This window comes from Triturus cristatus, chromosome 1_2, assembly GCF_964204655.1.
Source record: "Triturus cristatus chromosome 1_2, aTriCri1.1, whole genome shotgun sequence".
Taxonomy (NCBI): domain Eukaryota; kingdom Metazoa; phylum Chordata; class Amphibia; order Caudata; family Salamandridae; genus Triturus; species Triturus cristatus.
This window is the reverse complement of record NC_140580.1, coordinates 867,599,891-867,624,268: the sequence shown is the minus strand read 5'-3', so window position 1 is coordinate 867,624,268 and position 24,378 is coordinate 867,599,891.

Genomic DNA, 24,378 nt, shown 5'->3' with positions numbered 1-24,378 from the left:
GATTCAAAAGACTTCCATAATCCTGAGGATCTACTGCACTTCTTGGACCGCATGAAACCACAAGAGATGGACATTCAGCATAATCCTACTAAGCAGACTCATCGGGCCCTAGACTTTCTCAACAGACGCCAGACAGTAGATGTCGAAATACTAGTAAATCTCGTCATCGTGGTAGAGAACTTGAACGAATAGCTCGCACACATGAAGATAAGACTTCGGGCTTACAAACAGTATCTACCTTTACACAGGAACAGCATAGGGATAAATCTTGCTCTCCTTTAAAATGTGCTCTGGATTCTAAATAAGTTTTAAAAGTGTATAGTTGTGATTGTGGATGCATCTATAGTTAATGTTCTCACCATGCTTAGTTTCAAGTTCCTCACATCAGAAATAGAGCAGGATATCGTCGCTGTGCTTTGAAGAAAAATAACAACTATGCACAGGACAGGTGAGTATTGCTCTCATTCTTATTTTTGTTTATAGTTTTCATTTTATTCCTATTATTATTATAATTATCACTATTTCTGTGGTCATAATCATATTTAAAGCTACTTGCATCCTTCTATTATTATGATGTACTATATGTGATAACTCTGCTTGATATGTTAAAAGTCTTAATATAGGTATATTTATTATTATATGTTATTTGCAGTTGTGACTCATAAGGTCTTAAGTCATATTGGTTTTGTTATATATGAAGCAAATGCTGTTGCTGATCAATGATATTGCTCTGTCCAACTTTAGATAGAACATACATATAATTCTTCTTTGTATTCTTAAAAGCCACTGATGTTCTATTACACCTTTCCCTCCCCAATAGTTAAATAATATACACACTCAGATCCCCAGACCTTCACTATTCTCCTGCATAGTCCTGGCTATTGTTATGTCCACCCGATGGAGCTCCTTCCCGCAGCGGTGCTCCAGTGAGGCCAGACCCTCGGATAAAAGTAGAGAATTCTGTGTGCTGCTACGTCACACTACACATTTCCTTTTCCTAATTACTCCTTCTATCACTGCTACCCTCTTTTATATTTTTATGGAATCTCTCCCAGTAAAATGTACTATCCCTTACTCAACAACAACTGGCTTCTTTTGTCCATTCTTCCTTCTCAACGTCAATACTAACACCATTGCCTAATCAGACAGTAGAATCTAAGTTAAATATCAGGGATATTTCTCCTCATTGGCACTTTTATCTTCTTATATCCCCACACTCTCCAACTCCCCCTCTCCCTTTTATGTAATATCAGCAAAACCTTACAAGTTCCCCCACTTCGCTAAAACTCCTAAATATGTTTACAGATACTATTGTATACAAACACCACTTGGGCCTGTATTGACATGAATAACATTCACCCTTATGTGCAATAACATGGAATGTTCACGGAATCACACACTATATCAAAAGAAAAAAGTACTCTCTTATTTGCAATCAAAAAAGGTGGATGTGGCTCTACTCCAAGAGACACATCATGATGCACTGGAATCTGAAAAGCTGCGTAGAGATTGGGTGGGAAAGGTGTTTCACAGCAGTGTACAAGGAGGGGAATCACCAGACACAGGTCCTATCCATAAATGTGGTGTAGCGATCCTTATCAGTAAATCTCTTCCAGTTGTAGTGTCAAAGACATGGGCAGATCCAGATGGGCGATATGTATTTGTCAAGCTACAAATAGATGAAACTCATGTCTGTGTGGGATCAGTTTATGCCCGACAAGTGCGAAAAAATTATTTCTTCTTCGATTGAACCATTTATTAGCAGAAATAGGTGCCCCGCAATATCTTATAGGTGTGGACTGGAATCTGGTAAGAGATCCGGGTCTGGACAGTACAGGTCCCCTTGACATACTTGCGGATAATGGCCTGATAGGTCATTGGGGCCTTTCCCATCCGGCTGATACTGAATATACATTCTCATCCTCGACTCATGGAACCCTTTCTCGTCTAGATTACTTCATAGTCTCCCAAAGTACGATTCAATTAGTCCAGGAATCCCATATTCTAGAAGCGTCAATCTCTGTTCATTCCCCGGATCTTTTATCTCTGCAAATAGGATTGGTGAAAAGCCGGGACATAAACCTTGGGACATGAATATCCAAAGCCATAGAACTCCTAAGGGTAAATCCCAGCTACGTGATCACCTTCAGAAATACCTCTCCACCAATCAAGGGTTCGTAGACTTGGTTAGGACTCTCTGGGCTGCAGCCAAAGCTATCATCTGCGGCCAACTTATGAGGGACGCAGCTCAAGCCAATAAACAAAATGCTTTTCGACAGAAAGAGCTGGAGCAGGACATTGCGTCATATACCCGCTTATATACTGTAATGCCAACTATACAGCATCACAAGTCTTTAGAACAAGCCCACATGGCATTGAATAGTCTTTTCACATCCAAGACAGAAGTATGTCCTACAAAAAATGAAGGGGAGACATTATGAACAGGGGGAAAAGGCAGGGAGACTTTTGGCAGTGCAGTTGCTCCAGATAGAGGCTGCTATGGCTATACCAGCCATAAGGTCAACTGGAGGAACTATGTTGACCCGACCCCAGGATATTGTTAATGAAATTTACTACAAATCCCAATGTACCCCGGGAAAACAGGTGTACCAGGACAAGATAGACTCTTTTCTTGCAGGAGAGAAGCTACCTCACCTCTCAGATGAGAGCAGGGAATTCCTTGAGGGAGAGATCAGTGAAGAAGAGATTTCACATGCAATAGCCAAACTTCCATATCATAAAGCCCCGGGAGAAGACGGCTTTCCAGCTGAATTTTACCACTGGACAGGTGGGGGGGCAGTTGATACTCTATACGCCCCTTTTCAAGAAGCCGATCACGGAGCCTCTTTAGGATGCAGAAATAGCCGTTTTACCTAAACCTGGGAAGGATCCATTACTGTGTGTCAGTTACCACCCCATTTCGCTCTTAAATTGTGATATCAAAATATTGGCTAGTATCCTGGCCTCTTGTCTTCGCAAAGTTTTGACTTCCCTAATTCATAATACAAAAGTGGGTTTCATGCCGGGAAGCTCGTCTTGGAAACCATTTGCGTCCACTGGCTCATATGCTATGGTCCGTCGGATACCTCCAGGATGACGCACTGGCATTATCACTCAATGCAGAGAAGGCGTTTGATCGCGTCGAGTGGGATTATCTTTTTAAAAATTTGAGCGATTTGGCTTAGGAGATCAGTTTATAGGCAAGGTACGGTTGCTATACGAGAATCCCACTGCACAATTTAATTGTGGAGGCTTTGTTTCAGATTAATTCCCCATCCGCAGAGGAACTCGTCAGGGATGTCCCCTTTCCCTTCTTTTATTTCTCTTGGCTATAGAACCCCTAGCAGCCACAATGCATCAATCGACTAACGTTGTGTGCATTCCTCTTCCGGTGGGAGAATCTGAGCTCTACCTACTATTACTGACTTGCCCCGCTCTTTACCATCAATCAATCAATCAAAACATTTATAGAGCGGGCTACTCACCCATGAGGGTCTCAAGGCGCTGGGGGGAGGGGGGGAGAAGCAGCTACTGATCGAACAGCCAGGTCTTAGGAAGTCTCCTGAAGGTCAGCAGGTCCTGGGTCTGTCGCAAGTGGATGGGGAGGGTGTTCCATGTCTTGGCTGCGAGGTGGGAGAATGATCTGCCACCGGTGGTCATTCGGCGGATGCGTGGGATGATGGCAAGGGCGAGGGCGAGGTCAGCGGAGCGAAGCAGGCAGTTTGGGGTGTACAAGGTGAGTCGTTCTTTGAGGTATGCTGGTCCGGCGTTGTGGAGTGCTTTGTGGGCATGGGTGAGGAGCTTGAAGGTGATCCTCTTGTTGACGGGGAGCCAATGCAGGTCTCTCAGGTGGGCAGTGATGTGGCTGTGGTGAGGGATTCTGAGAATGAGGCATGCGGAGGCGTTTTGTATGCATTGTAGTTTTTTCTGGAGTTTGGCTGTGGTTCCCGCGTAGAGGGTGTTGCCATAGTCCAGCCTGCTGCTAACGAGGGCTTGGGTGACCATCCTTCTGGTTTTGGTGGGGATCCATCGGTAGATCTTGCGGAGCATATGGAGGGTGTTGAAACAGGAGGAGGAGACAGTGTTGACTTGCTGGGTCATGGAGAGCGCTGAGTCCAGGATGAAACCCAGGTTGTGTGCGTGGTTGGTGGGTGTCGGGGCAGCTCCCAACGTGGCTGGCCACTAGGAGTTGTCCCATGCAGAGGGGGTGGAACCGAAGATGAGGACCTCCGTCTTGTCAGAGTTCAGTTTCAGACGGTTGGTCTTCATCCACTCTGCGACAGCCTTCACTACTCCAAATCATAGATGATTTTCCTCCTTTTCTGGATACAAAATAAATTGAACCAAAAGTGAAGCGTTGCCCATATCGGATGGGACCACAAAAGCAGCTATACAAGGATATCCCTTTCACTGGCGACCTTCACATCTAAAATACTTGGGAATATTGGTGAACAAGGGGACAGAAGGGATGGTTACAATTAATGTAAGCCCTTTACTCACTCAGATGCAACACGACTTTGAAAAGTGGAGGGTGCTAGGGTTATCCATGTGGGGTAGGGTACAAGCTGTGGGAATGGATACCCTTCCACGTTTCATTTATACCCTTGGAATGCTTCCTCTTCAGATTCCCTTGTCCACATTACGCCTTATAGATTCTAAGAATAAATAATTTGTATGGAGAGCAGCAAGACCCCGCTTAGCTGTGGCAAAACTGAAAGCACACCACTCTAATGGAGGTCTGAGCCTCCCATCAATAGAACATTTTACTCTTGCGTTACAACTATCTCAAGTGGCGCATAAGCTAAGAGAAATCTATTATATACCACATTGGGTACGTATATAAAGATACCTGTTGTCCACAGAAAAGGATCTCTCAGCCTTATATGGGACAGGAAAAAGTCGCCTTGACCCTACTAATCCATTATTGTCTGCAACGCGTAAAAATTGGCAAAGGGCGCACCGTCTGTTGGGTTTCAATCCACATATACATGAAAAAGCTCCTAACACGGATATACACATTAAGGGAAAAACACTGCCCTGGCCCCAGTGAAATATGTTCAAAGTTGTTATTATTTTAATAATAATTTCAATAAATGATATTTATACAAAACATCGAGCGTTATATGTTTAATATTTTCTAGCTTAACCAGATTTGATATGAAGATGGTTAAGCCTCCTTTGGCCCTACCGGACTTAGAATGTTCAGCTGGTGAGAAGTATGTTCTATAGCCTTGAAGATGGGCTTCTGCAGTTAACCATGTCTCTTGAAGGCATAAAATATTAAAATCTGCTATAAAATTAGTCCAAATATCGTTCTCTAGTTTGGGGCGTAGACCCGCCACGTTCCAAAATAGGACTGCAATTTTTTGTGTATTACGATCCTGGACGGGAGTATTTTTAAAATGTGGGATGGGTGTCGGGGATGCCAGTCTTGCTGATCTTGGCGTCACAGCATTGTTTTGAACTGTATGAGTTAACCCCTCAAAGATTTGACCATTAGGGAATGATAATGGATAGGAGGGGAGGGTGGGTGCTTGTCCCTTCTTTGTACCGTTAAGAGAGCCCTTACTGTGTGCCTCTACGGGAAGTCAATCAACATCCTCGAGTCCTTCAAGGGACGAAAAACGATTTGATATTGGGATGTTGAGGTTAAAAGATCTTAATCTGTCACAAGGAAAGCTATTTGATTTGATCAGGTTACTAGCTAGAGACTGTGGGTAGAAATATGTCAGGTCATATGTTTTTATGGAGCTTTGGTTTTGGTTTTGAAACCAACTAGTTATGTAAGTAGTTGCCCTATGATCTCTGAAATTGACGATTATTACGTCACCTTGTATTTCCTTTGGCCGTGGGCCTACCCAGGTTAGTCTGCGGACATTCAAAATTTCCCCGTTGATGTTAGGAGGGAGCGGCCTATGCTGTCCCAGCCAGTGCATTACCTTGTTTTTCAGATCATAATAGCCCTCCCTTTTCCCTGGTTCCAATGGCGGGACTCCTGTTAAAACTACGACGTATGGTACTGCTTCTGGAGGTAAATTGATATGATTGCAGTTTAAACCCTGGTTGAGTCTGGTGGGAGTGTCAACAGGTACGATATCTCGTTTCTTATTTAAATTAGCAGCTTTGATGTTATTGGTACTCTGATCTTGGGCTGTGTCAGTGTTTCTCTCTGTGACTAGCTGCGAGTGGTTTGAAGTTTCTTTGATAGTTGATTTTATAGATTTTTTTGCGACTAAATTACTTCCGTTTGTTACTAAAGGTGCGATGAGGTCAGCGGGGCTTATTATTATTGGCATAATTATATGTGACGATAATGATTCAAGTTGATCACAATTTGTTTGTGTCAGCTTTGCTAATGAATCTAATTGTGTGGATAAACCCTTTATTCTTTCTAAGACAGGAAGAACAAGAGATTTTACTAATATTTCTAATCGGCCCATCAGTTCGTTGACAATTACTTCATGAGTACAAGTATTACCTTGAGAGCTGAAATCATTTGTGTGTTTAGTGTTCAAAGGATAGGTAACTTCTTTTTGAACTTTTTTGCTCAGGTTAGCGTTTTTTGAGCATTTCCTCCTTTTTTTTGGGGGGGGAGGGAGGATAGTGGAAGTTGATTTTATGGGCTTCATCTGTTTGGGATTAGTAGCAATAAACCTGAGGGGTGATGTGGTAGACGGTACGCAATCAGAGGGAACTTTGAGTTGGAGTTTGGCAGCCAATGGAGGCGAACAAGTGTGGGAGTGAACTGGAGATGTAGACTCAATAATAAGTGGGGATGTCCTAGAATCACTAGGGGTATCGTGTATTACAGAGGGAACAGGGATTGTAGGATTCGGAGACAGTGCAGATTGAATAGGTCCGAGAGAGGAGCGCTTATTTTGTGCGAGTTCAGCCGAAAGGCGTCTCTCTACTATAGCAATTTCTTGCTCCAGGACTGAGGCGGCCCTAGTGATGAAACTGTCTAGTGTGCCACGCACAGAGCCTCCCAGTGAAGTTCTGCTCCTTGTACTGAGTGTGGCCATGGTGGGTGATTTAATTGAGGTACGATGAGTTTTAATTATATCGAGGCTAGTGTAGGTGATCCAAGGCTGAAGGAGAACTAAAACAACACAGTTATAGTAATACGAGTACAATGTCCAAGTCAAAGTATACCTTTCGTCGTTTTGGTCCGGTCGTCAGAGGGGGGGCCCAGCCCAGCCTCTTCCTGCCCCTGACGGCCACGGACGGCCCGCCCTTTGCCCGGGCTTAGCCCGCGCGCGGTCCCGCGTCGCGGGGGGGTGGAACGATTAAGTAGCGCCTCCGGGCGCGCAAGGTCCGTGTGGTTTCCTTCCGGTTCACTCGAGGCTGCAAGGGGACCTGGGTAATGAAGTCCAACCAGACGCTCTCCCCTCACAGCGGTCGCGGTGGCAGGCGACGGCGGGGGAGAGTCGTAGGAGACAGAAGGAGGGCAGTAAGATCAGGTAACCGCAATCAGGGCAAGCAGCGTCCTGTAGCTGGCAGCGTCCCAAAAATTGGTATTTGGAAATAACTCCCTAAGCATGCAACCTAACAAATACTAAATCGCAAACAAGTTACCAAATCTCATTTTGTCTTTTGTACATTGGAAAAAGCACTTTTGTGGTCATAAGTAGCCTGATTCTTTGAATCAAGCTTTTTGCAACTTCAAAATAAGCTTTGTCCTTCTGGCCCTAAATGCTGCCTCCACCCAACCTTAAAGGATAAGGAGTGGACTCCCTGATCAGCAACAGGTAGAAAAGCGCTGGAAGGGCTACCTGCAACATAAACAATGAGGATCACTCCAGCTGACAAGCTTCACCAGAATTTTACTTTAGTTGACCATTTACATTGTGGGAGTTGTAGTCCCAGACCCCAAGAAGCAAACCAGAGCTTCTAAACCCTTGGCCGGTGCTGTGGATAACTTTCCTGCGTCAAGAAACACTTCTGTAAGTTAGTGTAAAAGGTTTACATCGCAGGCGGCCTGAACTTTGTCTCGGTCCAGCGCAACCTTTTTTATCCCTTTGAGAACTATTTGTTTCTAAGCACTAGTTTTAATCTTTAAAAAATCATATTTCTGATTCCCTTATTTGGATTTTTGTCGCTTTGGTGTTATTTTAATCATAAACATATTTCCTATTTATATAAAGTGGTTTTGGATTTTTATTGTGAGTTGTGTCTAACTTATTTAATGTATTTGTGTTTTTAAATGCTTTTACACGCCTGTCTTCTAAGTTAAGCCTGCCTGCTCGCAGCCAGCCACTAAGGGTTAAGAAAGGGAATAATTTAACTACTGGTAGGTCCCTACCTACACCTACTAATAAAGTGCCTTTCAACAAGTGATCCTTAACCTTTTGACTTCTGTGGACCCCCACTGAGCCATTGCTGGATTCCAGCGACCCCCCATTGGATCAATGTTGAAATCTGGAGAGCCACTTTGAGGCATTACTGAAAGCCAGTGTCCCCATTCTAAGCAATTTCTACAATGTGAACCTCAAAACAATACTGTCATATCTCGTTCCCAACCCTTAATTCATCATGTCCCACTGCCCCCCAGCACTTTGCAAATATTTTCCTCTCTGTTGTTCCAGTCACTGAGAATTGCTGCGATCTCGCAAGATCTCTTAACCTCTTCAGTGCCCATGACGAGCTGGACTCGTCATGGGCCGCGGTTGCGCTGTGCCCAGGACGAGTCCAGCTTGTCATGAACCCCGCCCGCTAATGCAACGGCCGGCACAGGGCGGGGAAAGGGCGTGGCACTGAAGGGGTTAAAGTCTTGGTGGACATCTTGGGGGTGGTTCTATTTAAATCACACCCAGGAAGTGAGGCTTGCTTTGCCTCGAGTTAACCAGACTGAAAGTAGCTCTCTATTGATGATTGCAGTGCTACACTTACCTGCATCATAGACGGCCCACATGCCCGCCTTCCAGCAAACTACTCTTGATTCCTCCACACCTTCAGTGAAATGTATTTATTTATTTGTTGAGTTTTGTATAGTGCACACTCAACCCAAAGGTGTCAGAGCCCTTTACATAGTTGACAAAGTAACTGTTGGATGAGTTACATATTGGGTAAGTACAGTTACATGGAATAGGTATAGATGCATAATCACATTAGTAAAGTAACAGTTAGCAAAGTAGCCGTTGCACAAGTTACATGTGGTGTGAGTACAATTATATGGTGTAGGCACAAATACACAGCAACAGCATACAGAAGGATTATATGAAAGACAGTAGCAGTTGCACGAGTAGCATATGGGGTAAGTACAATTACATTGAGTAGGTATAGATGCATAGCAACAGAAGCAAAGTGGCAGTTGGCAAAGCAACAGTTGCATGAGTTCCATATGGGGTAGGTACAATTACATGGCGTAGGCACAAATACAAAGTGACAGCATGCACAAGGAGTATACAATAAACAGTAGCAGTTGCAAAAGTTGCCTATGGAGTAGATACAGGTGCATCAGGTAAGCACCATATGTGGCCACTGAGTGAATGAGAAGTATATGATGGACAGTAGAAGTGGGCGGTATAGTCCTGAGGTAGTTATGGTAATAGTGTATGCAACAGAACACACAAGAAGTATACGATAAACAGTATTGGTTGCAGGAGTTGTCTACGATAAACAGTATCGGTAGCGGGAGCTGTCTATGGGGTAGGTACAGTTGGAGGACGTAAGTACAGATATGTGGCAACACTGTATTCAAGAGGTGTATGATGGACAGTAGGAAATGTGGGCAATATAGTTCTGGATAGTTACAGTAAGGTGTGTCTACTTAAGGTGGTATTGTATGCATAAGCTGACAGAATTTACATAAAATGAGCAAAGAGCATATGGGCATATAGTAACATATATGCATATAGTTACGGTGTAGAACGTTGTTGATGTAATGTGAAGTAAAGAGAGATGGGCAAGGAATAACAGTGTAGACTATCAGCTGACAGTGTTGACGTAAAATGAGCAGAGAGCATATAGGCATTTAATAGCATATAGGCATATTGTCACAGTGTAGATCAGGGTGTATTTATTTATTTGAGAGTTTTATATAACGCTAGCTAGACCAGAAGGTATCAGAGCGCCTTACATTATGACAAGTGAGCAAAAAGAGCAAATAGGCAAAGAATAACAGTGTAGATTATCACTGTACTATCAGAGGATGAGCCACCAGGTAGTACGGAGAGAGGGAGCGACATGGGGCTCAAAGGAAGAAGTTGAAGCCTCCTCACTGTCCCTGCATTTGGAGAATCACAATAGTAAGGAAGGTGGGGTGATCTCATGGTCGGTAGTCATGGAATCAGGAAGAAGGGGGAGCTGCAGGCTCAGCCTCTTGATGTCCTTTTTCTTGTACTCCTAAAACACATTATAGTCCCCAACACATGACAGTCCTTTTGGCCAGCAGTTAATAGGGCAGTGTTTTGCGCTCCTGTAGGAATTCATTGGCAGTAGGGCTCAGTCGCGTGAGCCACGGGGAAGGGGTTGAGAGCAGGGGGCACCGGCAGGCTAACCTCTTGTTATTGATACTCTATCCCTTTCCACATGATACCCCATGCTGGGTGCCTGATGGGGGTCAATTGTTGTCCTGCAGACAGGGAGAGGCTGCACAGGTCTGGCAAGCCGCACGTCAACAATGGGATTGTGGGGGACAGTGTCTTGCATCGGTAGCGCCTATGAGCCCCTGCAACTAGCCCCGGCTCGGCAGCCTTCCTGAAGGCAGGGCCCGGGCTGCACGGGAGGAGCGGGTCAGGTCACTGTCTGCATGCACTATGTGAGACCTTCTTCCCCTGTTGTCTGACAGCAGTGCAAACTTGTCGGATGCACCATGGGCTGAGGGAGGATGATCGCAGGGATGGACGACGGCAGGCTCTTCTCCTAGCAACATGGCCATTCTCTCAGGCCCCCGCTCAGCAGGGTTTAAGCGCAGTCTTCGGGGGAGGCAGGCTGTACAAGCCCAACACTAGTCATGGTCCAAATTCTTGATCCTCAGAGAGGACAATGGCTGCACAGGAGCAACAGGGCTGGCATCCGTCTGCAGGCGTCCAGTAGGGGAAAGCCTTCCCAGGTTTTTTTTCCTTTGTTTCACTATTGCACAGTCTTCACCGCAGTCCTCACTGTGTCACCCTGTTCATTGCCTTGGGCAGTGTTGTGTGCTAAGCAAATCACAAGATAGTCTTCTTCACCTCCAGACAGGCAATGGCTCAGTGGCTCGATGGGGGGCTTTGCTGGAATTTATGCCAAAAGGCAATCCCTGGCCCGGGGAGCTCCTTCATGGAGCTCCCTCATGATCGGCCATCTTGCAATATGAAAGGGAAATTACATCTACCTGTAAGGAGAAAATGAAATAAGGAAGAACCAAAAGAACAAAAGATAAAGCAAGGTACTGTTGAGCATGCATGCATGGTTAGAGCAATTGAGAGAACGTACAGTTCTGATCAATAGACTAAAGACTTCTAGGGTTTGGTGCTGAAATCGAGATGTTGTACTGAGCACAGAAGGAACTGATCTCTGTAAATTGGAAGATGTGAACACAACTCCTTGGCCAACAGAGATTCAGCTGTAGCAAAAATGTCACTGCATAAAAGACTTTAGGTATTGCCTTACTGAGTTGTATACACTAGCACTGAATCAATTCTGTTAAACCAAAAGATGTGGGTTATACCTAAGGCTGAAATGTAGTAATTCTGGGCAAAATAATCAATGTATATGTTTTAACATTAGACCTAAAGAACATTCCTAAGAAAGGAACTGACTGTCAAAGCTACACCACGGTGTGACATTTTCACTACAGAGTGTGACCACTATGCTGCCTAGCCCTTAGGACAAAAGCCTTTTGATCACAGGTAGGGGTGGGCAGAACTTGTGGAGTTGTACTCCACGAAGTAACATAATTCCGTGGAATTCCGCCCTTGGAGCTACAATGGCTTTGGATTAATTTAATCTGCAGATTCCACCCTCCCTCCAGGCCCTACCTCTCCTACTCCTCCCCTCTTCATTAACCCCTGCCCTTGGCTGAGACAAAGGGGTTCACCTGCATGTGGTGATTGGCTGTAATCTGCCGAGCCCAGGAATGCATTGAATGTGGTTAACTGACTGAACCGCTGGGAAGAACATGCAACTAAGGCCAACAAATACAGACACTGTACCTCAGATTACAAACACATTCTTACTGCTGCTGACTCAGGAAAACTCCACCTTCCTGGCCCCTCAATGCAGCCTGCGCTGCGGCATTACAATTCCTGTTCTGACAATTGTACGAGTAATTGGAGAATCAATCTTTTTTGTGGAAAACTTCACATTGGGTTGTTGAAAGAATATGTCTGCTCTTAGAATTAAAGGACCTTGTACCAGATGACTCCATGTCATCAAGGGCACCATTTGACAGCCATGGAATTTCATTTAACTCTACAATGCATTCTGGGATTTGTAGTCATGATTCTCAAATTGGACGAAGATTCTATAAAGCATCCGCTGTGACTTATTAACAGCAGCAGAGGTACTCATCATCAGTGTCATTTTTGGGGCAGTTGTGTAAAGGCTGACTCTTTGATGAGCACTGATACATCACTAAACTCTTTGAAACCCAAATGGTTGAAATGGCCCTGGGTAGAGTCTGCCAAAGTGTCCAGGGCACTTCCCACGGTCATTGCAGCTGTCTCGGAAAGGCATAGCCCCGCTCTCCAAAAGGACGCTTAATGCCCCCTTACTCATTCATTCACTGGAACCAATATATTCATTGACAATGAGTGATTGGTGCATCAGTTGTTTGACATTAAAAGCTATGAGGTAACTCTCCTACTGGAGCAGGTAGATTTTGATGTTCTTTTAGGTGGGAGACTGATTGATCATCCTGAAGCCACCTGGCAAAGCTCTCGTGCCCCTTCCAGAGCCTGCTTCAGCTCCACACTGCTCAGGTCGGGACAAGAGGGTCCTCTGTCACCAGTACCAGGGTGCCGGCGAGAATCTAATGCAAAGTGCGAGCAGCAGTACAGGGTGTGTGCGTGTGAGTGTGGTCTGCCGGCGTGCAGGTGGTAGCGCTGGTGCAATCTCACCGGAGGGTCCCCTCTGATGCCTCGCCTGTGTAGATCAGTTATCTGGCAGAGAGGTCGGCACTTAATCGGGGATTAAAATGAGCTGTTTTTGAAGTATTACCGTATTTATGATGTGATGGTTTTATTTGAAGGGACACACACTGGGTAGAAAATGCTTTTTTCAGTTGTAGTGTAATTAGGATAGCCATGAAGCACACTATAGGGGAGAGTTAATGGGGGATGTAATAATGTATTGTATATGAGTAAGTTTTCATTGTACATGAGTACGTTTGTATCATACATCAAGTTGATTTGTTTCATATCCATTTCAGAGGCCCCTGATGAAGAGTCAATGGACTCGAAATGCATTGGGCATAATTGTTATGAGCCTACTTTGATATATGGTTGACCTCACGTGCGACTGTCAAAAGCCTGGATGGGCAGCAGTTTGCATTTGAAACTGGTGAATAAAAGATATTCAGGCACAACCATCCTGTCTCCGTGGTGATTTGCATAAGCGAGAAGATCACTAAACGATGAAAAATTGTGATAAAAGATGTAAAACATGGTGAAATATGGAGAAAGTTGTTTACGTGAAGGGGTCAGTCCCCACACAGCAGTCCGACAGTTGAGAGCGCTAGGTTAGCGCTCTACGTGTGTTAGCCTCTGACCTGTGGCATTGCAGCTGCCCCAGGTCCTCAGCAGACAGCAGCTCCTGAGCAGGCAGCAAGGGCTCACAGGTAAGGTAGATTGTGTACTGGACTGCCTGACCACCTTACAGCAATGAACACCTGCAGCCAGGGTTTAGAAGTGACAATTCGACCCTCATAGCGTAAAAACATTCTCATTAATGGACTGCGAGGACGGATTTTGTCTACAGTACCAAAATGCAATCCAGGCAGCGAGAATAGATTTAGTTCCACTGCTCACATGCGCATTCATTTTCACATCAAGACCAGTGCTCTCAGAAAGCAGCTGTTTCTAAAGGGCCCGGACTTCACAACACACACAAACATAGAGGGGCAGATTTACAAGCCCATTGCGCCACTTATGCGTCACTTTTAGCATGGGAAAACTGACGCAAAAGTGGCGCAAGGGGCTTGTAAATCTGCCCCAGAACGTCTCTGTGTAAGCCCCAATCTCCTATTGGGATATGTATGTACTAACATGAAGTGGACTAGAAAGTTCTTCGGGGCTCCGTGAGTGAGAGCGGCGTTTCCGGGTGCCTGGTGGTGTGGACACAGGCTGCACCTGGAGCCGAAGACAGGTTTTACAACGTAATTGGCTCATTGGGATAAGGCAATAAATGACCCCCCCACCCTTTTTTTATTAGGTCTCGCCTGGCTATCGCGTAAGCGATCGCTCAGCGAGACTTCTGTAGGGGCTTCAGAAAATGCTCCCAAAGGCTTCCCAGGCGGATCGGGTGGCGGTTACGCGCACAACCACGCGCATTCCATTTGCCACCAGCTACTTCCTGCACGTGCGCCGCTTCACGCATTCAGAGCGATTTAGTAAGGGGCACAAGACCTTAGGAATGCGGTTTATGGCCAGTGCATGTGAGGCATTCAAGCGCGAAGCTGGCATCTGGCATCGGACTTGAAAGCAGCAGACTGCTTTCGCCAGCGCACGCTCGGCCTCACTTCCTGCATCCCCTCTTACAACAATTAACTTTTGTTATAACTCACACCCCATATGCTCGTTCCCTCCCACCCTTCCTTTGATGTCCGCTTTTCTTGTTGTTTACAAACCACGCCACACACTGCTGCAAGCCACACACTGCTGCACGCCACACACTGCTGCACGCCGCACACTACCGCACGCCACACACTGCTGCGCATACTGCTGCATTACACACTGCTGCATTACACACTGCTGCATTACACACTGCTGCACGCCGCACACTGCTGCACCCCTCACACTGCTTCACGCCTCACACTGCTGCACGCCTCACACTGCTGCACGCCTCACACTGCTGCACACCACACACTGCTGCACGCCACACACTGCTGCACGCCACACACTGCTGCACACTGCTGCATTACTCATTGCTGCATGCTGCACGACACTGCTGCACGCCGCACACTGCTGCACGCCGCACACTGCTGCACGCCGCACACTGCTGCATGCCGCAGCATGCCACACAGTGCTGCATGCCTCACACTGCTACACGAAACACTGCTGCACGCCGCACACTGCTGCACGCCGCACACTGCTGCACGCCTCACACTGCTGCACGCCACACACTGCTGCATGCCGCACACTGCTGCACGCCACACACTGCTGCACTCCACACACTGCTTTTATGCGAGTTTATGCTACTGACATTGTAAATGACAATGCCTTTTATTTGTTTTAAAACCAAAACATAAATAAAAGACATTGTAATTTTACAATGCTAATAGCTCAAACTCTTATAAATTCGAGACCTATTGCATTGCAAATGCTTGTTACAACAAGCATGCGCGTGCAAGATTTACTCTTACAACGTTGCTCGTGTTTTACACAATCTATGTTTCTCTGTGCGGACCAATAGACGTGAACTAAACAGGTTTCCAGCGCTGGTCTCTGTCCGGCCCAGGATAAAATGACCAGTTGTTGGTTAATACAATTAGGAGTAGGATGTGTTGAATGTATGCATTTTTTTCTTACCATAGCACCAGAATCTCTTTGCGTCAGTGTCAAAAGATTTATTCTAGACAATAATGCTATTATAAATACTCGCGTCATCAAATACACATTATTTTATCAAGGCTGTCAATGCTATTATTTACCTTGATAACCTTCATGGCTGCGTCATCGGGTCGCGATACCTACTTTCCGGCGGATTGGATCTACATCACAATAATTAGTGCGACTATTTCATATTTCGGGTGCGAATTTGAACAAGAACCCGCACAAAACTAATGTTTGGCTACCAAGACATTTCAAATGTATTTAAAATGTCAAAATAATTACAGGACATCCGGATTGAGCAGGTTAAAAATTTATATTTTGTTGTTAAAATAAACAGAAGTAGCTCTTTGATCCCAGACAGAGATGTTTACCAATAAATATCACTGATGGCACATAACACGCTGATATCCGGCATCGAAACCGTCAACATTCGACTCTAAGGATCAGCGCTCTCCTAAACGGGTGTAGCGTTCGTTGGTATGGCAGGTGCAGTGCCACCAGGGCCTCTGCACCCAATTGCAGCTGCGTTTTATTACTCGGTGGCTGGCGGGACCTTTTCCTTGCTTCCTTGAGAGCCCAGCACGCTCTTGCTACTAATCACAGCTCCTAGCGCTGGCTGCTGGACGGTGCAGGAGCACTTCAGAGGGAGCCCGGCCCGTGGGAGGGGAGGCCTGGCCCGTAGGAGGAGAGGCCCAGCAGCTGCGGGGACACTGGTCAAGCCTGGGCCAAATACAGAATGTGGTGGCTGCTGGGTGAGTGTGCATGAAGCACAGAAAACAACTTCACCCCATCCTGACCATCTCAAGTTGAACAAGTGCCACCTTAGGGGAAGAGACACTGAGTGGGAGACAAGTGCAGGCACGCTAATTAAAACCATATGGCCCCTGCGCGCCGCTGCTGGCTCCCGAGAGCAAAACGCTCTGGGAGCGAACATTTCAAAAGAAGCTGGAACCTCCACACGCCTTTGGCCAATAGCGTACTAAAGCCAGACGCAAAGGCCGATCGCGTGTGAGGACCACAGTCACAAGCTTCTACTGAAGCTGAAGTGATTCCAAGAGGTCGATTTCCTATGGCAGCGCATGCACGCTGCCATAGGCTGGACCTAAAAAAGGCGAGAAAATTCACACAAGATCATCATGACTATGTAATGGGGAAGGCTTACACTTTCTCAAGAAGATTTGATGTTATTAGGAGAAAACGATTAGATGAACTCAACAGAATAAGACAAGACATCATTTTCATTTCATCTTTTACTAAAGGGGTAAGCCACACATCGTTACCTAATTAATTAGATTTTTTACGTTTAGACAGACAGAAAAACCATAGGCTACGAAGAGGAAATGCGGGTTACAGAGGCAAAGGAAGTAATGACAGGAGACAAAGGTAGAAGGAGGAATAAAGAAATACAAAAGGAAGACGAAACAAACAGTGAAATCATGATGGACAAATAAACTGTAATTACTCTTACTTCTGAAATGTTAACAGAAGCGGACAGGGAAGTATTGGTATTAGGACTTTCCTTTTGCCCTGAAGTAGACTTTAATTATGTTCAAACAAGAATCGACCTGTTTCTATTTGCGAGAAAGTTGTAACTAATAAAGTTTTATGAATTGAAGGTCTGTGTTGACAGAAAGAGGCCATGCAAATATGGAGAGAGCTACAGTGATATCTTGTTAATTGAGGATGTGGACTTCATTAAGGAGCTTATAGAACTAGAAGGGGAATTGGAAAATTGGAATGGAGAAGAACTTAACTTATAAACATTTTATGAAGGAAGGAGGGATTCATTTTAAAACAAAATCTAATTTAATTCCCACGATGTCCAAAGATAATATCGAGCAATTTTCTGAGAGTGTTTTTCAAGGTCTGCGGAACTTCCAAATTAAAGGTAGCGAATAATCATATTATAAACCCCAGCTATATAAGTATAAGCAAACCATTGAGAAATTGAAGAATAAAAAGGAGTGGGTAGTAAGAAATTTGGATGATGAGAGCAATGTGGTTGTCTGGCTCTTTGAAATGTACATGCATGAGGCAATGAAGCAACTTAAGAATGTGACCTCTTACAAAAGAGTTGACAGAAAATATTATTCCAATGGTAAATTGTAATATTTCAATAAATTAATTCAGTGGAGAGACTAAGGAATATTCAGTCAGGATAAGTATGGCTTTCTAAGAAATTATTTCTCCAAGGTTCCAGTCTTTTATCTGCTCCTCAAGGTGCACAAGTGTCTTGAGACACCCTCTGGGAAACCTAAGATAGCAGCTCAAGAAGAGCTCTTTGAAAATACTTCCAAGTATATGGATTTCCTCCTAAGACCATATGTATCGAATTTACCATAAGACATAAAGGAATCTACTGTATTTTTATGTTGCAGCTTTGATGTGGCTTGGGAAGAAAAGATGATTGTCATGACTCTAGAGGTGTCCAATCTGTATACTAGCATTAGACATGAGAATGGGAGAAGGGCAGCTAACCAACTCTTAAGGTCAAGTCTTATCAAATATTTTGAACACACATGAATACTATTGGTGATGTTACAGTGGTGTCTTGCTAGAAACATTTTTTTGATCAGTGATGAGTTCTATGAGCAACAGAGAGGAACAGCAACGGGTACCTGCTTCACCCCAGCTTTGCTAATTTGCATATAAGCTGGTGGGAGGAGCAGGTACTATCTCTGACAAATGGAGTGATCACATTGTTTTATACGTTTGCTTCATAAATGGCATCTTTGTGATTTGAAGAAGAAGTGTAAGAATAGTAAAAGAATATGTATCAGAAATCAATATGAAAGACCTCAATCTGAACATTATCAGTAAAATAAGTGATAAAGAGATTCAATTTTTGGATATGAAACATATGGCTGAGAATGGGAGTTTGACTGCCACCCTTTATAGGAAACTGTGTATAGATAACAGCACACTACATGCTAGCAGCTTTCACCCTGAGCCACCCCAAAATGAGTATAACTTATGGCAAGCTAGTCACAGGCAAAAGACTATGTAGCTTGTAGGAGAAGCATACAGAGGTAGAAAATGAGATGGTGCAAAGATTTCAGAAAAGGAGTTACAGGGATCAAGTTTTAAGGGAAGCCAGAACTAGAGGGTACAAAATAAAAACAGAAGAGGCTATGTTTGGAACATGGAGAGCAGTCAGGAAAGGGGAAAGAGTAGTTAGGTTTGCCATCACGCATAATGTTGCACATAATAAAGTGAGAGCCAACTAAAATAGAAATTGGCATGGGATACGTAGTGATCCTGTCATAGGAAAGAAAACGTCAAGGAAAATTCAGATAACCTTCAGAAGAGTCAGATCTATGAAAGATGAGTTAGAGATAAGTAATATTGTAATTAAAAGGAATCATGGTTAAAACTACAAGAGGATTTTATGAAATGTGCCAGTTGTAATGCTTGTCAACAAGATGAGAATGCCACAGAGGCAGCTCATCCACAGAGGCGGAGGCCCACTGCTTTTCAGTACTGCAAAAAAAGGAAAAATAAAATAATGATGACACGATTTTATTATCATTTTATTTTTCTGTGCTGAGACAGATTTTTGGGCACGGCAGGGCTGGACTGGGCAGAGTAGGGGGGAGGAGTGATTGCACTCTCTAAGTTTGAATGACTGTCTGGCCGGCCGTCTTGGACCGGTAAAGCAGTCATGCATACTTTGCATGTTCTCCACCGGCTGTATTTGATAGCCTGGGTGGAGAATATGCACAGACTTCCAGTCCCTGTCTGAGCGCAGAACCACGGCACTGTGACCAGGACGATGCTGTCATGGTGACAGCAACTGCGTGATTGACTTAAGGGAGCCTGGGTGCTTCCTGTTCACACAGAAGGAAGAGGACTGAGGAGAGGCGACAGCTGGCTTGCCAGCTGGCCTGCAGGTAAGTGATCTTTTTTTAAAACCACCCTCTTCCTGCCCCACAGCAGTCATTGGAATGCCGCCTTTATCCAGAATCCCTTTAACAATTGAAAACTGAGATTTAGAGGTCACTTGAATTGCAAAACAGAGTTTGCTGAATATATCTTAAAGTGTCCCTGTCCTAAAATATTTATTGGCCACACGAAACTGCAGGCACATAAGCACATACTACAGCACATAAGGATGATTAAAAACAAGGGCCCTCATTATCAAGTTGTGAGGCACTTTCAGTAAACCCATGGAGGGTGAACCTAGTGAATGAAATATAGTGTGATTGATCATGTGAGAGGAGAAGTAAGAGGTGGTAACAGAGAGAGTACATTGCGCAGGTTGGAGTCCAGATATACTCTGTCCCCCAAAAGGAAGGACGCACAGGATCTCTATTTGGTTGAAGAAATTAATGTTCCCTTATGAATTCACTAAATGATTTGCTGTTTTCCTCTTTTTCACACGGATGCTTTTGTGAATTATTATTCAAGTATTTTTGTGAGTGTTTCTCCTTTAGAGTATCGAGTTTGAATGTATTTATTGAATGACATTGAAACGATTTGGTATTGCAGAGCGATGTTGACAGCATCCATATTGAACTTATGCAACTGAGGAATGTGAAACTCTATTATGTTATGTTATGTTAAAAGTATTTCTATGGCGCATTTCTGAACGGAGGCATCTATTATGCATATTCTGTTTTGTATTTGAAGGTCTAATTGAGGCAAGTATTGTGAATGAAATATTTTTTTTACTTGGCCCACTGGGGCTTAATCAATTATATAGCAAGAGCACTGATAAAAGTGGACATCGTACGAGCTGCAAATATTTTACCACCCCTTAAGCATAATCAATTGCATGGTATTGGCATAGTATAAGTATTGCCATTGATAAAAAGGGACATAGATCAAGTTGTAATTATTGGCACAATATTTATTTAGAGTATTTGGAGAATTTCGGATGATGATTTCTTTTCTCAGGATGGCCAGTTATAAAGGAAAATAAAAAACTATATACTTTTGTGACTGTGCCACATTTATTATTAATTTTGTTTTTGTGAATTGTCAAATATGGATCAATAAGTTGTGCATATTAGCACGACAAGAGCAAGAAGTAAGTATGTTTTCTAGGTTCATGCACATTACGGGTGTATTTAAATGAATTTCAAAATGGCATCACTCATCGTGACCAAGGCTTCGGAGAAAGCTGAAATGTGTCTATGGGTGTGTTCTGTTGATGTATTAAACTTGAAGTATTGCACAATGTGCCCTGAGTGGCGACTCTTTCTTGCATAAGGAGCAAGAGATTTGTCCGATTTTAAGGCATACATGGCGTTCAGGATTCAGCCTGCAACCACTTACATTGAGGAAGAATATAGCTACCTATCCATCTACAAATATATATATAGATATATAGGTAGATAGATAGATAGATAGATAGATAGATAGATAGATAGATAGATAGATAGATAGATAGATAGATAGATGGATAGATAGATAGATAGATAGATAGATAGATAGATAGATAGATAGATAGATAGATAGATAGATAGATAGATAGATAGATAGATAGATAGATAGATAGATAGATAGATAGATAGATAGATAGATAGATAGATAGATAGATAGATAGATAGATAGATAGATAGATAGATATTTTCACTGCTCGCATTTCTTTATATGTCGCCTGCTGCCAACAAACAAGAGCGGATCCAAAAGTAAGTGCAATTATTATATATATATAAAGATATATATATATATATTCACTGAAAAAACCATAGGTTTCACACATGTTATAGTTAGCTGGACATTTTACTGATAAAAAACCAATGAAATTCCCCCGTTATAGTTACTGTAGGCAACTATAACTCACGCGACCGCAATCCTCTGCTGATGCTAATACTGTATTTAGACACTTATTTGCCCATATCTTCTTCCATTAAATTTTAGCTATACATATATTACAAATATTTTTTTTTCATAAAGACACATATGTCATCAGCAGAGGATTACGGTCGCGTGAGTTATAGTTGCCTACAGTAACTATAACGGGGGAATTTCATTGGTTTTTTATCAGTAAAATGTCCAGCTAACTATAACATGTGTGAAACCTATGGTTTTTTCAGTGAATTAGCAAGGTTTTTTAAATGCTATTTCCTAACTATAACGTGTGTGAAACCTATGGTTTTTTCAGTGAATTTGTACGGTTTTTTAAATGCTAAGTTACTTTACGCCATTTGTGGCGTGCGCGCCCACTTAACGCAGTTCGTTCCGTGCACGGTTTTTATCAACTTTAATAAGCCCTGTACATTTGGTGGCCTTCGGCCACCAAAAGCACAGGGGGTGAGGTCAATGTGGATAGTGTTTTTTTTATTTCGATTTTATAATTTCATGTTGCCAAAATTACGTTTTTTTTCTCTATTAATAAGCCCTGCACATTTGGTGGCCTGCGGCCACCAAAAGCACAGGGGGTGGGGTAAGTGTGGATAGTGTTTTTTTTATTTTTATTTTTTTACCGTAAGCGTACGGTAAGCTTACGGTAAGCGTACGGTAAGCGTACGGTAAGCGTACCCCGCGAAATTGCCGAAAAAAAAATAAAACCGTTTTTGCTCTTGGGGGATGTTTGGGGACTCCCTCAACATGACTATGTGGGAGGGAGTTGTCAAAACAGCCCCGTGACATGTTTTTGGCCATCATGTTTGATAAATAACACTCAGTGCGAGAGACAAAATGGCGGACGCCGCTTCCTGGTTTCGGCCGATTCGAATGTTTACTAAGATCTAAGAGCCAATCAGAATCGCGCTCGCGCACGCCACCGTAAGCTTACGGTAAGCGTACGGTAAGCGTACGGTAAGCGTACGGTAAGCGGGCTCAGATATATATATTGATTTAAAGGCTATTTTCTCAGAATCTACTGAACAGATTTACACCAAACCTACAAAAGGCACTTCCTTGACCTAGGGACTACCTCTCTGCCAAATTTCTAGTAATTCTGTTCAGCCGTTCGGGCTGTAGCTCGTTCTAAAGGTCCTATGGAAAAATGCATGGGAAAAACGCGTTTTGGGACCCCCCTTTTATCTCAGCCCCCGCTTGACGAATCCCCCCGAGACTTTCAGGGTAGGAGCGGAGCGTAGCGCCCCACCTATTTTGAGAAATTCGCGAGGATTCGTCGACCGGCGCCAAAGTTATTCAAAATAGAATGTTGAGGTTTTCCTATGGAAACATGGTCCTAACTATAACTACCTACTGGCGACCGCCAGTAGGTAATATAGATATATAGATATACATATACTGATATATCTATAGTTATTTTAAGTAAGGCAGACATACTTACTTACTTACTTTGACTTTGTCAAAGGGTCACAAAGTCAAAATATAAAAAGTAGGCCTATTGGTTTATCAAGGGGTCAGCATATCAACATATATAAAGCAAACCTATTGACTTTGTCATTAATTCACACAGTGCAATGATTAATGAAAGTGATTGTCCTAAAAGCATTTTAATTACTTTTTTTTAAACATCACTATGTCTTGAGTCTTTTCTTTACTTTACTATTTTTCTGCCCACAAAATGCAGCCATAAAAACAACCATAGGAGGACATTGCACTCCAGCTGAAGCGCATAGGGCTAAATCAAGGAGAGATTTAAACAATATATGGTAAGCTCTCCTGAGGATCATGGATTTATTGACTTAATGACTCAGGAGACTTAGGGGCTTATAATGATGTCGGGCAGACTTGCGTCTGCCCGACATGGTCGCGGAAACGGGACAGACCGGCCTCCGGTCGGCGGTCCCTACGGCCTAATTACGATGAGACTGCACATGGTGCAGTCGCATACTCCTATTTCACTATGGGAGCTTGTGTTATGGCCATAAACCAGCTGTAACACAAGCTCCCATAGAGAAATTGGAGATTATGTTAATCCCTGCACCAGTGGCAGGCTCCTCAAGGTGCCTGCCACAAGATGCAGGGATCAAGCCTCTAACCAGAGGCCAAAAACAGAAAGGGGCCCTGCTAGTGGACCCCAAACATGCTTTCTGACAGGCTTTCCATGTCGGAAAGCCCGGCATTGAAAGCCTGCCGGAAACTGTGCATCATATTACGGACGGCGTAAAACGCCAAACCATATGGATGGCGGGCTGGGTCCGCTTGGCCGACAGGCTCACCTTCAGAAGCCAGCCAGAATGCCCGGTTGGTTTCAATACCGACTAACTGTATTGTAATCAGCCGGTTGGAAGTAAAACTGACGAAACCTCCAAACAAAGGTCGGAGGCTTTGAGACCGAGATCATAATCAGACCCTTACTGTTCATGTTCAATGTTGCTGGGTGGCTACTGCACTTCCTGCAGCCCCCACATCATATAAAATGCTTTATGGTGCCACTGCCCCTTCAAGGGCGCCACCAGGGTAAAACAAATCAGTAAAAATCCCTCTGAGGGCATTATGGGGCACTCCTTGCTTGGAACAATGAATAATGAGTGAGAAGCACCAGATGCTTGTTTATTATTCTTTTATTTTTATTTTTAGGTGTCCCGGTGCTCACTCTGGACACCCACATCTTTAACCTTTTTAGGGCTACAGGGTGAGCCCCAAGCCCCCTAAGGCCTCCCTGGCCCCCTGCAAATGGCCCCATGGCCCGCTAAGGAGCGGGAAACATGTTTTTAAAATTTCTTTTACTTAACTGGGGTGCTCCAGTGCCCAGTCAGGGCACACCACAGCATTTTTGTGCAGTGAGGGCTGGGCCTCCAGGGCCCCAAAGGCCCCCGTA